The following is a 13,014-nucleotide window of genomic DNA, read 5'->3' as shown; positions in this document are numbered from 1 at the left end:
TCTCCCTAAACCCTTTTTAATGACCCTTGGGCCATTTTTCCTGCTTAATTTGCCAAAAGTTATGCCTTTTGGGGTAGAGTCCTGACCAAGTTTTCACCTCCAGTAGAAGAGGAGATAATCCTAACTAAGACTGGGCCTGGACCCCATGGCAGTGACATGGTCTGCGCTATGGTAGTTATGCCCCTGCCTGGAGAACCCCTTTAATAAAACTTACAATTAACCAGGGCAGATCTAACAGATTGAAAAATCTACAAACTCACACATGGAATAGTTCACATCCTATGTCAGTGCTATGTTTATTGTAACTGAGCTCTTCAGTACGTCCACTACTGTTACCAATGTACGTCTATGGAGGAGATTACGTGACTGTGTGCTTGATTCTATTCCCCTGTTTGAAATGGGTATAGCTGAAACACCTGACCTCAATCATTGTGGGGGAGTTTCACATATTTATGGGCATTATTGCCACAAGATTACAAATGTACAGTACCATGCAGTGTAAATGTTTGAGAGTCTTCTCTATGTAGATGGGAAGGGACATTGTTATTTACAGAACTATAGGACGTTGGCAATTTTATTGTTATTTTTCGCTGCACTTTCACTGACCTCTTATCCCTATAGAAAAAAAAGCAGCTCATTGAAATGCACTCAATGGTTACTGTGTCTATAGCACTGTATCTGCCAGACGTTCTGCCAACATTTGTGCTTGCTTTCAAGAGAATGAATTGTGATGTTTTTGCTCTATCAAACATTCCAGGGCAGCAACAAAGTTATCTGTTAATCCGTGTCTAATACCAGCACAGAAATAAAAGGAATCTCAGAATGTTTCATCAGGAATTTTGGAATTTGTAACCAACTCTCTTGTTTCCATGTTCTGAAGTCAAAAAGTAAAAGAAAATGTTTAATAATGCTATACTGAAGAGAGAGTTACCGTAAATACAATAATAATGATTCTACCAATCTTTATTTATTTAGTGCCCAAACGAATCCTGTATTTTAAGCCTGTGTTATGCTCAGTTCTGCTCATTTTGTATCCGTTTTAGCTCTTTCCATCTGAGATCAGTTATTTTAGATGGAAAAAAAAAAACCTCATGTAGGACTTTTTTCCATTTCAAATAATGGATCTCAGACAGAAACGACTAAAACGGATGCCAAACGAGCATAACTTAACTGAGCATAACAGATGCTTATAATACAGGATCTGTTTTTTTTTTTGTTTTGTTTTCTGTTCTTCTGATGGATCAGAAGAACGGAAAACGAAACAGTGATGTGAACGCCGCCTAATCTACAGTATATATGCCAGATAGAAATAGGATTTGGAGTAATGAATATGGTAATGCAAATATCAACAGGAGCAGCTTCCTAGCAAGCCAGGGTCATATATAAATCATCTAGGCATCACCTATTCCGTACCACAAATCTGCAGCAAAGTAAAGTACAGGTCTATGGGACTGTCCAATCCCCATCTGCAGATTTTTTTTTACATGCAGATACAATATCTTCATTCGGATCAGCATGTCCATTATCTTGTGGATTGTTCGCAGTAAAGGCTACTTTCACACTGGCGTTTTGGCTTTCCGTTTCTGAGATCCGTTCAGGGCTCTCACAAGCGGTCCAAAACGGATCAGTTTTTCCCTAATGCATTCTAAATGGAAAAGGATCCGCTCAGAATGCACCAGTTTGCCTCCGTTCAGTTTGCCTCCGCTGCCTGCCGTGTTTAGCTGTCCGCCTGACGAATCGGAGCCAAACGGATCCGTCCTGGCACACAATGTAAGTCAATGGGGACGGATCAGTTTTCTCTGAAACAATCTGAAACAATAGAAAACGGATTCGTCCCCCGAAGACTTTCTATAGTGTTCAAGACGGATCCGTCATGGCTATAGAAGACATAATACAACCGGATCCGTTCATGACGGATGCATGTGGTTGTATTATTGTAACGGAAGTACAATTTAAAGGGGTTGTCCGAGATTTTGATATTGATGACCTATCCTAAGGATAGGTCATCAGTATCAGAAAAGTGAGGGAAAGACTTCTGGCACACCTGCTGATCAATTGTTTAAAGAGACCACAGTACTACAGTGTGCGCTGCGGCCTCTTTCTAGGCTTGTGACGTCACGTTCATCGGTCACATGGTATGGGTGCAGCTCAGACCCATTCAAGCCCACTTTTAAAAATTGAAGTGGTGTAAAAATAAAAAAAAAAGTCCCCAAGTTTAACACAAGTAAGGCTGGCTTCACATCACGTTTTTCCAATCCGTTTGATGTATACCTTGGGAAAAAAGTGACACAAAAGGGTAGTACATGCTTTTACATCCTTCAGAGTCTAGTAAAAAATGTATAAGTTAATTTATACATTTTGTTTTTTTAATGGAACTCTATGGTGACAGATAGCATTGTATGACATCTGAAGCATCTATTTAACGTATATGTTTTTTGTATACATCAAACGTAAGACAAAAACGTGATGTGAACCCAGCTTAAGTCCAAAAATTCACAAAGCGACTTTGTGAAACCAGAATTTTGGAGGGCAGGGGATGATAAATTCCCCTCATAGTTTTCATATTTGCAAAAAATATAGGCACCAATGAAAGCACATTTCCAGCCCCTCCTGCACTTTTCAGAGTTGTGTTTATGGTGCTCACAATCATCTAGGTCTAATTTATAGGAATTGGCTTCAAAGTTCAGACCAAGCTCCAAATGGGCTTGTGTTCTGCTGGACCTTGTTTGGTTCAGAGCTTGGGACCATGTGGAAATGGTGTTGACCAGTAGTGTTGAGCGAACTTCTGTTTTAAGTTCGGCGTCTAAAGTTCGGCTTCCGGTTAGCGGAGAATCCCGATATGGATTCCGAATTCCGTTGTGGTCCGTGGTAGCGGAATCAATAATCGGCCATTATTGATTCTGCTACCACGGACCACAACGGAATTCGGAATCCATATCGGGATTCTCCGCTAACCGGAAGCTGAACTTTAGACGCCGAACTTAAAACAGAAGTTCGCTCAACACTATTGACCAGTCATATAATATTTTACCCCACTTAGGGGTAAATAAATTATATCAGTTGCGGCATAATTGCTAATAATTGCTGCCAAATAATAGCAGCATCATCTAACCCAAACACATTCTTCAGGAGAAATCTCAGATTACTACTTAGAAGAAAAGCAGAAATTGGTATTTTATAAGACTGGAATCATTTACAGGAATCCTGCTGATGCCTGCTGGGTTGCATTGGTAAAAGTTAGACATTTTTCACCCTACGAGACAGATTCTCTTTGGTCAGAACATATCTGGGCACTGTTCACTACACTCTCTATGCCAAATGACCAAAAATGGTCACAATGTTTAAAGTACAAGTGTGTAGAAATGAATGCACAAAGACACCATTATAAAGACAAAAATGTTTACTGTGGATGAAAAATGTAACCTTGGTTCTCTGCTGCTCTGGATATCAGACCACTTCCTCTCCCCGTCAAGAAAATTGCAGGTCTCAGGTCCCGTAAAACGTCATCTAAATACTGTCAGAGCGCTTCTGTTTTATTCTCTAGGGATTCTACGATATTGGATATCTCTCACATATTCACTTAAAGGGGTTGTCCCATAAACAATACTCTACAGTTTTCAAATCAGCACCTGGAGCTGAATACTTTTGTAATTGCATGTCATTAAAAATGTAGTTATTAACTGAAATGTATCTGTGTAGCGCCACCCGCTGTTTGCTCATTTTCTAATTTCTCTGTCCACCTCACTGAAGTGGACACACATGCTCAGTTCCGTCCTTTAACTGCAGCAGAAAGGACATGCATCCTGAAGACGGACATGCCCTCTGGGCTGCCAGCGTGAACTAAATCTAGCAATGCAATTGGAGTGATGAATGGGAATTTCTCTGGAGCCATGTGAGGCACAGGGCTGGTTCTAGCTTTACTGGAAAAAGACTGTAATGTACTATATGATGTCTGATTCTTATTTTTTTTTGCATTAATCATGGGATAATCTCTTTGAAGGCTATGTACACCTTTTGTGGCAATTTTGTTTTATTAGTGCATTGTACTTATTATGAGCCAAATAATTTTTTCAATTGGTCTTTATAAAAAATATGGATTCTTTTCTCTGTACAGAGCTGAGATGCTCTACTAACATGATCTGTTTTTTCTTCCTGCTCCGTCAGTTGGGGAGCAGACGGCTCCTTTTTTTCATCTCTGACTTGATAAACACTCATCAAAGCTCAATCCTTATCTTACTGATAAGATTGTGGCTTAAATAAGTGTTTATGACCTCTTAGTAATTTAGAGCTAAGGTTTATTAGATGACCGGCACAAATTGAAAATCAAAGTAGGATGCACACAGCTATATAAAACTGTTAACCCTTTGAGACAGAACGGCTCAATATTTTTAATAAAGACAAATTTTTCAAATTATTTTTAGCCCTAAATGAGTAAAATGCAATCATAAAGCAAAAATTGTCCCCCAAAGATGTACATGGCCTTTAATGAAGCTGAAAGGATTTTCATATGGTAAATGAAATTATGTTTTGCCAGGGGCATACACAGATCTCATAGGGGCCTATAGCGAGACTTAGTATGAGCCCCCCAGTTTCCCAGTACATTTGCATAAAACACTCCCAGGCAATTTGGAATGCAAAGCGAAATGGTCCAGATTTCTGACAAATTGTTAAATAAAATAAAAATGTTAAGCTGAAGAAATTTCAAATAATAAAAAATTGTATTGTATTGTAAAAAGGTTACTCTCCAATTCACCCACTTTATCTAACTATACTGGATAAAAGTAGAGCAGGTGTTTCATAACTATGGTGGCGGCCGCTCATTCTGAACACTGTGGGCCAGATTTATTATAGACTTGTCATAAATTAGGCACAGCATCTGGCAGCCCGTGGGGATATACTGATATCTATGCCTGAAAAATGGCGTAAAAGATGATAAATGTGGCAGGGCTGCTGGTCTTGCCCCTACCCACACTTGCTACACTCCCTTTTTGCACAAGAGGCATTTAAAAATTCACAAATATGCAGTTTATTATTATTTTTTTGCGACACAAAAAGTATATTTTAGAGATAAATGTGCCCTCATATTTCTAAGTGCATTTAAACTAGACACTGGCATAAATATATAGTTACATTTTCCCATACAGCTCTATGTCTGCTGCTTCCCTCATATAGTGTATGATAAAACTGTCTGGATGCAGCTACCACTAGGGGAAGCTCACTGCATAGGAATGTATACTGTTACCATTGGCTTCAATGGAAGCTGTAAAAATCTCTTTGTTCTATGCTCCCCCTAGTGGAAACTGTATGAAAATGCAGGGGGGGATTATCAAAAGTGGTGTAAAGAAAAACTGGCTTAGTTGCCCATAGAAATCAGATTCCACATTTCATTTTCCAAAGAAGCTCTGATAAATGAAAGGTGGAATCTGATTGGTTGCTATGGGCAACTAAGCCAGTTTCCTTTACACCACTTTTTTTAAATCTACCCCAGTTTAGGCAAGTAAAATTATGATTCTATAACAAAAAGTTGTAGTTTATCAAGAAGCTCTACTTGTTGCCATTCAAAAGGAGCTTTATTGCTTACTTTCTGGGGTTAAAAATCTGTCCTTGTGGTGCACTGAACACACGGGTGCAATGCTTGTTACCGTTACAGTATGTGTATTATATCTGTGTCCATCACACGAAAAGGACAGACTTTCATCCCCTAGAAGTAAATAATAGTGACTCCAAGCAGAGATCTTGAAAATTGTGAAGAAGTGATACAGAATTGATATAAAGTTGCCAACTGTCCCAAATTTGGTATGACTGTCCCTGATTTTCAGAGATGGTTCTGGCAAATTCGGAATGTCCTGGATCGAAAATAGGCGGTACTAACATAAACCCCGTACATAAGCAGTATTCCCGGCATGGGAATGGGCATTCCAATGGGTAGGGCTTAGATACCCCGATTTTAACCAATGAAAACATTGGTAAGTATGCATATAGTATATTAGAAATGTGTGTAACTGATCATTCTGCAGTGAATGACCTTTATTTTCTTCCTGACCAGATGCAATGTCTGAGCAGCATTAGGGTATAATTCACACATGGCATATCTAATACAACATTCAGATCATACGGCCAATAGCTATCTCTTCAGACCTCCTCCCGGCTTCCCCATACGCATACATGTTCATCTGAGCTGGACATGGATGTGTATTCTATGGGAAGAGTGGAGAAAGCTATTGCCAGCCACCTCTGGCAGTTGCTTATCTTCCAGGAGAACAAAAGGATTGGGTCAAAATATTCATTTTGCCTGATCCTTGTCTTCCCCGACAGATGATGAGCCATGAGCTCCCCACACATATTAGTGTTTGGCCAACAAAATACTAATGTGTATGGCCAGCTTTAAAGGGATTGTCCATGTTAAATTAAAATACTACTGCTTGGAGACTTTTAATTTAACTTGGACAACCCCACTTCACACACAGTTTTGGTTCTGTCATTTTTTGGGAGGGCAATAAAACCTTAAATTACCATTGACTTGATGTTGAGGCATTTTGAGTTTTTTTTTTTACCTACATAGGGGTGTCATGTATCAAACAGAAATACTCCAAAATGAGGCGTATTTCTGGTGCAGATTGAGGCACAAAGGTCCTTGGCATCGCAATCTGTGAGTTCTTCCCACTCAAGGCAGGTCTAGGCTTAGAAAATGGTCTAAATGTAAGAAAGCTAGGAAGCAGTCTTACATTTAGAAGTGGTGGAGGATCCGCCAAAGTTATGCAGAGGACGGCGCCTCTTCATAACTCCAGCAGATCAACCACCAGGAATAGAGCTTATTAAGACCGGCGTCTAAAACGCCGGTCTTAATAAATGTGCCCCATAGTGTTTTAGCACCTGGTGTTTTTTAATATATGTTTTTGTGTGGCTGGCATATTTTCTTCCTCTGTGGAACTGTATGGAAAAAGCATTGGTAAAAAAAAAATTCTAAATACAATTTAAAGGGTTTCTGTCACCAGAATTAATCCTGTTAAACTGGCTGACATTAGCGATGTGCTAATGTCAGCAGAATCCAACTCTGCTATCGTTATGTTTATTGATGCCCCCCCCCCTTACTGCACAATTCTTACTTTTGTAATATGCACTCATTCCACGCCCTCTTGTCCTTGATTGACAGACCAACGATTGTCTTCTTCTGCTGACCCTGTGTGCTGGGTAAGTCTCGCACCTGCGCAGTGCTGTTTAACCAGCTCACAGGGCCGGCAGGAGAAGACGAACGCTGGCCTGTCAATCAAGGACGGCAGGGCGTGGAATGAGGTGGGAGAACAGAGCCTCTAGGAGCAGGAGCAATTTGCATATTACAAAAGTAAGAATTGTGCAGTAAGGGGGCATCAATAAACATAAAAATAGCATCGCTAATGTCAGACAGTTTAAGAGGGTAATTCTGGTGACAGAAACCCTTTAAAATGCCAACAACCATTGTAGATATGTTTTTGAATCTACAAAACAAACAAAGAAAAACATTGGAGGTCTATGAGACAAAGATGGCAGGCAATGAGGGAAAAATGCCAGATCTGAGGCATACTGCATTGACCCAAAAAAACACACTTCAAGGGTGACAAATACTGCAGCTACAAAAAAAACTCCTGTTTGTCCTACATTTAATACTTCCATGTGACATCTGGAGCAGGTGTTTCTGTACCTAAAACAGCTGTACAAAAAACGGCTTTCTTCCAAATGTGATGACCATCTAATTAGTATGGGGGGGTCCCACGTTTACACCAAAGGCAGATGTCGGAGGAAAGAAAAATTTGATGTTGAAATTCAGCACACCAAAGTCAGGAGCTCCATATATGCTGTACCCAAGAACAGCGTACTTGCAATAAGGTTTATTGTTATGTTAATTGGTCTAATGTAATGTTCTGATTTATTGCATTGTACACTTGATGGTTTTGTATGGATAGGTCAGGGTTAAGAATCCTGACTCTGCCCCTTCTGGGATACTAGGAGATGTATTTAGGTCTGCCCCTAATTCAGTGAGTTTGAGTCTAGCTGAGAAAGAGAGAGTAGCTGCATGTGCTCACTCCTCAGAAGACTGGGCTTGAGTCCCAGAGAAGCACATAGTCTGAGAGACACTTACGGCAAGTAAGCCATTCCTATATTAAAGTAGTACAGAGAGAGAGAGAGAGAGAGAGGAAGGGAAGAAATAGAATATCTAAAGGCCCTAAAGACTCCCATACACAGTACTGTATTATTAGCCAAACCTGCCAAGAACTGCAGATTTTACACACAGTCTATGGGGAGCTCCTAACTCTTCACCGACAGATGATGTTGGAGAAGAGAAGGATCAGGTGAACTGAATATTTTCACCCAATCATTTTGTTCTCCCAGGGGATAAGCCACCGTCAGAAGTTTTTGGTGGCAGCTCTCTCCCCATTGACAACATATAAATGTTCGGCCAAACCAAGCATGTATGTATATAGCTGATCCAGGAGAGATAGCTGTTAAATATGACCAGCTTAAAGCTGGCCATAAACATTAGATAGAAGTTGGCTGATGGTTGAGCAGCAGTTGAACAATCACCTGGTGAACAATTATATCACAGACACAGCCATACACATTTTAGTCCATATTGGCCATTAGCAGTTGTTCAGACTTGACATACATGTTCAATGAAACTGGACGAAGGACGAAAGACCTGTCAGGGTGTGTCCTTTCAAAGAAAGATCTTCCATTCACGAACATTCTTTCTTTGAACGAAAGATCTTCTTTTCACACAGTGATGATGTATCATTGGTCAGCTACAATGATCGTATGTTGTTAAATTTCAATTTGGTAAAATTGTCCGTTTTGATCAACTTTAGACTAATGTGTATGGCCACCTTAAGGCTGATGTATTACAACATATCCCAATGCAAGAGGTTCCTACAGAACTACTAGACTTCAGGTTAATTAGAGACTACCGCAGTTCACAAGAAATGTGAGCTCAGGCAAAAATCCAATTATGGTCATCTAACACAATGATATTAGCGGAGCAGGATTACATGGCATGTATTGTACGTAATTGCCTTAGGCATGTGAACTGAATTAACAAAGTGGCCCGGTAGACTATGATAGATTGTTATTATCCTATTACACATCATTGGATGTTTTCCATAATTAATGTTTGCATAATGCATGTTATTATGCTTCCGTCTATGGACTGTCCCTGTAGGGTTGTTTATACTGTAGTTCTAAATTATCCACTCACTAAATGTATTAGAAGGCCTATCAAAGGTCTATAGGTACATATCTACAAATGTAGAAATTGGGGATGGTAATATACAAAGTAATTTTTAAAGGGTACCTAAATCTTTCTAGAAAACATGAAGGTGCAGAAGTGCTGCTCCGAATCCTCTGCACCTTTGCTTTTATGGGCTCAGTGTGGCTTTTCGCTCATGTGGAGAACAGATCTATAGAACAGATCTATTGAGAAGCCAAGCAGATGAAAACCCCTAAAATTTTTGTAAATATTTTATTATATCTTTTCATGGGACAGCACTGAAGATATGATACTTTGATACAATGTAAAGTAGTCAGTGTACAGCTTGTATAACAGTGTAAATTTGGTGTGCCCTCAAAATAACTCAACACACAGCCCCTAAGAGAAAATGGCTAAATTGTGCCCAATTAGCCATTTTCCCTCCCCGGTGTCGTGTGAATGGGGAGCAGGTGTGTTAAATTTGGTGTTATGGCTCTCACACTCTCTCATACTGGTCACTGAAAGTTCAACTTGGCACCTCATGGCAAAGAACTCTCCGAGGATCTAAAAAAAAGAATTGTTGCTCTATATAAAGATGGCCTAGGCTATAAGAAGATTGCCAACACTCTGACACTGAGCTGCAGCACAGTGGCCAAGATCATACAGCAGTTTAACAAGACAGGTTCCACTCAGAACAGGCCTTGTCATGGTCGACCAAAGAAGTTGAGTGCACATGCTCAGCATCATATCCAGAGGTTGTCTTTTCAAAATAGAGGTATGAGTGCTGCCAGCATTGCTGCAGAGGTTAAAGGGGTGGGGGGGTCAGCCTGTCAGTGCTCAGACCATATGCCGCACACTGCATCAAATTGGTCTGTATGGCTGTCGCCCCAGAAAGAAGACTCCTCTAAAGAATATTTACAAGAAAGCCTGCAACAAGTTTTTCTGAAGACAAGCAGACCAAGGACACGGATTACAGTCTGATGAGACCAAGATAAACTTATTTGGTTCAGATGGTGTCAAGCGTATGTGGTAGCAACCAGGTGAGGAGTATAAAAACAAGTGCGTCTTGCCTACAGTCAAGCATGATGGCGGGAGTGTCGTGGTTTGGGGCTGAATGAGTGCTGCTGGCTGTGCGGAGCTACAGTTCATCGAGGGAACCATGAATGCCAACATGCACTGTGACATACTGAAGCAGAGCATGATCCCCTCCCTTCGGAAACTGGGCTGTAGGGCAGTATTCCAACATGAAAATGACCCCCAAACACACCTCCAAGACAACCACTGCCTTGCTAAAGAAGGGTAAAGGTGCTAGACTGGCTAAGCTTGTCTCCAGACCTAAACCCTATTGAGCATCTGTGGAGCATCCTCAAACAGAAGGTGGAGGAGCGCAAGGTCTCTAATATCCACCAGCTAAGTGATGTCGTCATGAAAGGGTTGTAAGAGGATTCCAGTGGCGACCTGTGAAGCTCTAGTGAACTCCATGCCCAAGAGAGTTAAGGCAGTGCTGGAAAATAATGGTGGCCACGCAAACTAATGTGTTGAGTTATTTTGAGGGTACACCAAATTTACACTGTTATACAAGCTGTATACTGACTACTTTACATTGTATCAAAGTATCAGATCTTCAGTGTTGTCCCATGAAAAGATAGAATAAAATATTTACAAAAATGTGAGGGGTGTACTCACTTTTGTGAGATACTGTATAAGAAAGATTTAGTTAGTTTACTTTGTCCTTGATAGTCCACAAGTCTGATAACTTGACAATTGCTTACTAAAATTATATTTGCAGAGTAATAGCAACCAGACTTTCCTTCACCTGGAGCAAAGAATCATTTCACTACCTTATTCCTGTATCACATTACCTAGGCCAAGACACAATGATTTATTGGTGTCCCTTCCTGGCACAAATATGCATTCCATGCTCGCCACCACAACTCCTGCCCAAGTATTTATTGCAAAATTCTGAAAATAAATATATAATGAAAGATGGATTTTCCATTTTTTTCCATTTTCCTATTTTACTCCCTGCTTTCCCAGAGCCATAATTTTTTTTATTTTTCCATTCATAAAGCAGTATGAGGGCTTGTTGTTTTTAAAGGACACTTTGTACATTGCATATGATGTAGTGGGAAACTGGAAAAAAAATAAAAAAATAAGGTGGAATTGGAAAAAAAAATGCAATTGTGCCATAGCTTTAGGATTTTGATTTTTACCTCGTCACCTATGTGGCAAAACTGACCAGGTCAGTACAAATACAGTGATACAGCATTTATATAGTTTTTCGTATTTTAATACTTAAAAAAATGATTTTTGTCTTTGCATCACCATATTATAACCCCCATAAAAAAAATGTATATTTAAGTCTTCGGAGCTGTGTGGGCGCTCATTTTTTGAGGGACGATCTGTCGTAGTAGTAGTAGTAGTTTTTATTGACACCATTTAGGTCTGTGCATGTCTTTTTGGTCCCTTTTTATTCCACTTTTAGGCAGGTAAGGCAATAAAAAAACTGCTATTTTGATTTTCTTTTCCTGGCTACAGTGTTCACCATATGGGATAACTATATATATATATATATATATATATATATATATATAGTTGTCCCATATGGTGAACACTGTAGCCAGGAAAAGAAAATCAAAATAGCAGGAACAATTTTGAATATATCTTTTTTCAGGCTGTCAGCTGCTATAATCCCAAATGATCTAAAATAAATTGTACAGCCCTATATTTTAAGTACTTTTTAAGTATCTATAGCTGTTGTGGTTTTACAAGCCTGATCTGCATTTGAATTGTTTTTATGCTCTACCTGTTCCACTCCTTACCACATGAAGGCAATGTGAGTTGGCAGATGTGGCAGGGACAGTCTACATTAGGTGTTGTGCTTATCCAAATTAGGAGGCACATTTATTAAGACCGGTGTTTTAAACACCGGTCATAATAAGGTCCTGCACCAGCGGTGGATCTGCCGGAGTTATGAACAGGCGCCGCCGCCAACCTCTACATAACTTCGGCGGATCCGCTGCCATTTCTAAATGTAAGACAGCTTCCTAGCTGTCTTACATTTAGACCATTTTCTACGCCTAAAACAGGTGTAGAAAATGGTAAATGAGATGGGCCAGCCATCTCGTCCCCTTCCCTGCCCACGCCACGGACACTTTATTAGACCTGGTGTGAGTGGGGAGAAGTCGCAGACTAATTTAGGCGTATTTATGTTTAATAAATAACCCCTAGGTACGTGATACAGTAAATAGAAATTAGAGCTCCCCATAAATTTATGTTATCATTCTGCAATTTCCATGTTATGCCTATGGACGTATGGAGGTGAGTTTGGACCTCTAGTGTCTCTCATGCCTAGAGAATGCAAACAAAAATAGTGTAAAAAAAACATAATTTCAGGGATTTTGAATGTAGAGTGGACATGCAAGCAGAGAAGGTTTTCTCTTATACAGTGCAGCATAAACTAATATAAAAAAAATAATATAGAGATTCTTGGGTGTGCCTTGTGTACTTTTAGTTAATGTACAATTTATAGGTTATTTGTCATGATGGGTCATTTCCCACCGTGCTTTTGGCTTTGCAGAGACAGAGAGGGTGGAGTTGAGTCTCATCCCACTAAAGGTGGCCATACACATTAATCTAAAGTTGACCAAAATGGCCGATTTCAACCAAAACAAACACTCGGAAGTTGAAATTTAGCAACAAATGATGGTTTTAGCCAACAGATGAAGGACCATTATCATGTGAAAAGAAGTTTTCATCTGACAAAGGGCCTTTCCAACACTTCCTATATAATCAGA

The 13,014-nt window shown here is 39.8% G+C and overlaps 1 protein-coding gene across 1 annotated transcript in view; it reads right to left on the bottom strand.

Moving 5' to 3' along the window:
* The window catches only part of FRZB (frizzled related protein), a 43,036-nt gene that overhangs the window by 18,466 nt on the left and 11,556 nt on the right, over positions 1 to 13,014 (bottom strand). The window lies entirely within an intron of this gene.

Source organism: Bufo bufo, chromosome 7 (genome assembly GCF_905171765.1).
Source record: "Bufo bufo chromosome 7, aBufBuf1.1, whole genome shotgun sequence".
In the NCBI taxonomy this organism is placed as follows: domain Eukaryota; kingdom Metazoa; phylum Chordata; class Amphibia; order Anura; family Bufonidae; genus Bufo; species Bufo bufo.
This window is presented reverse-complemented; position numbering and strand designations above follow the sequence as displayed.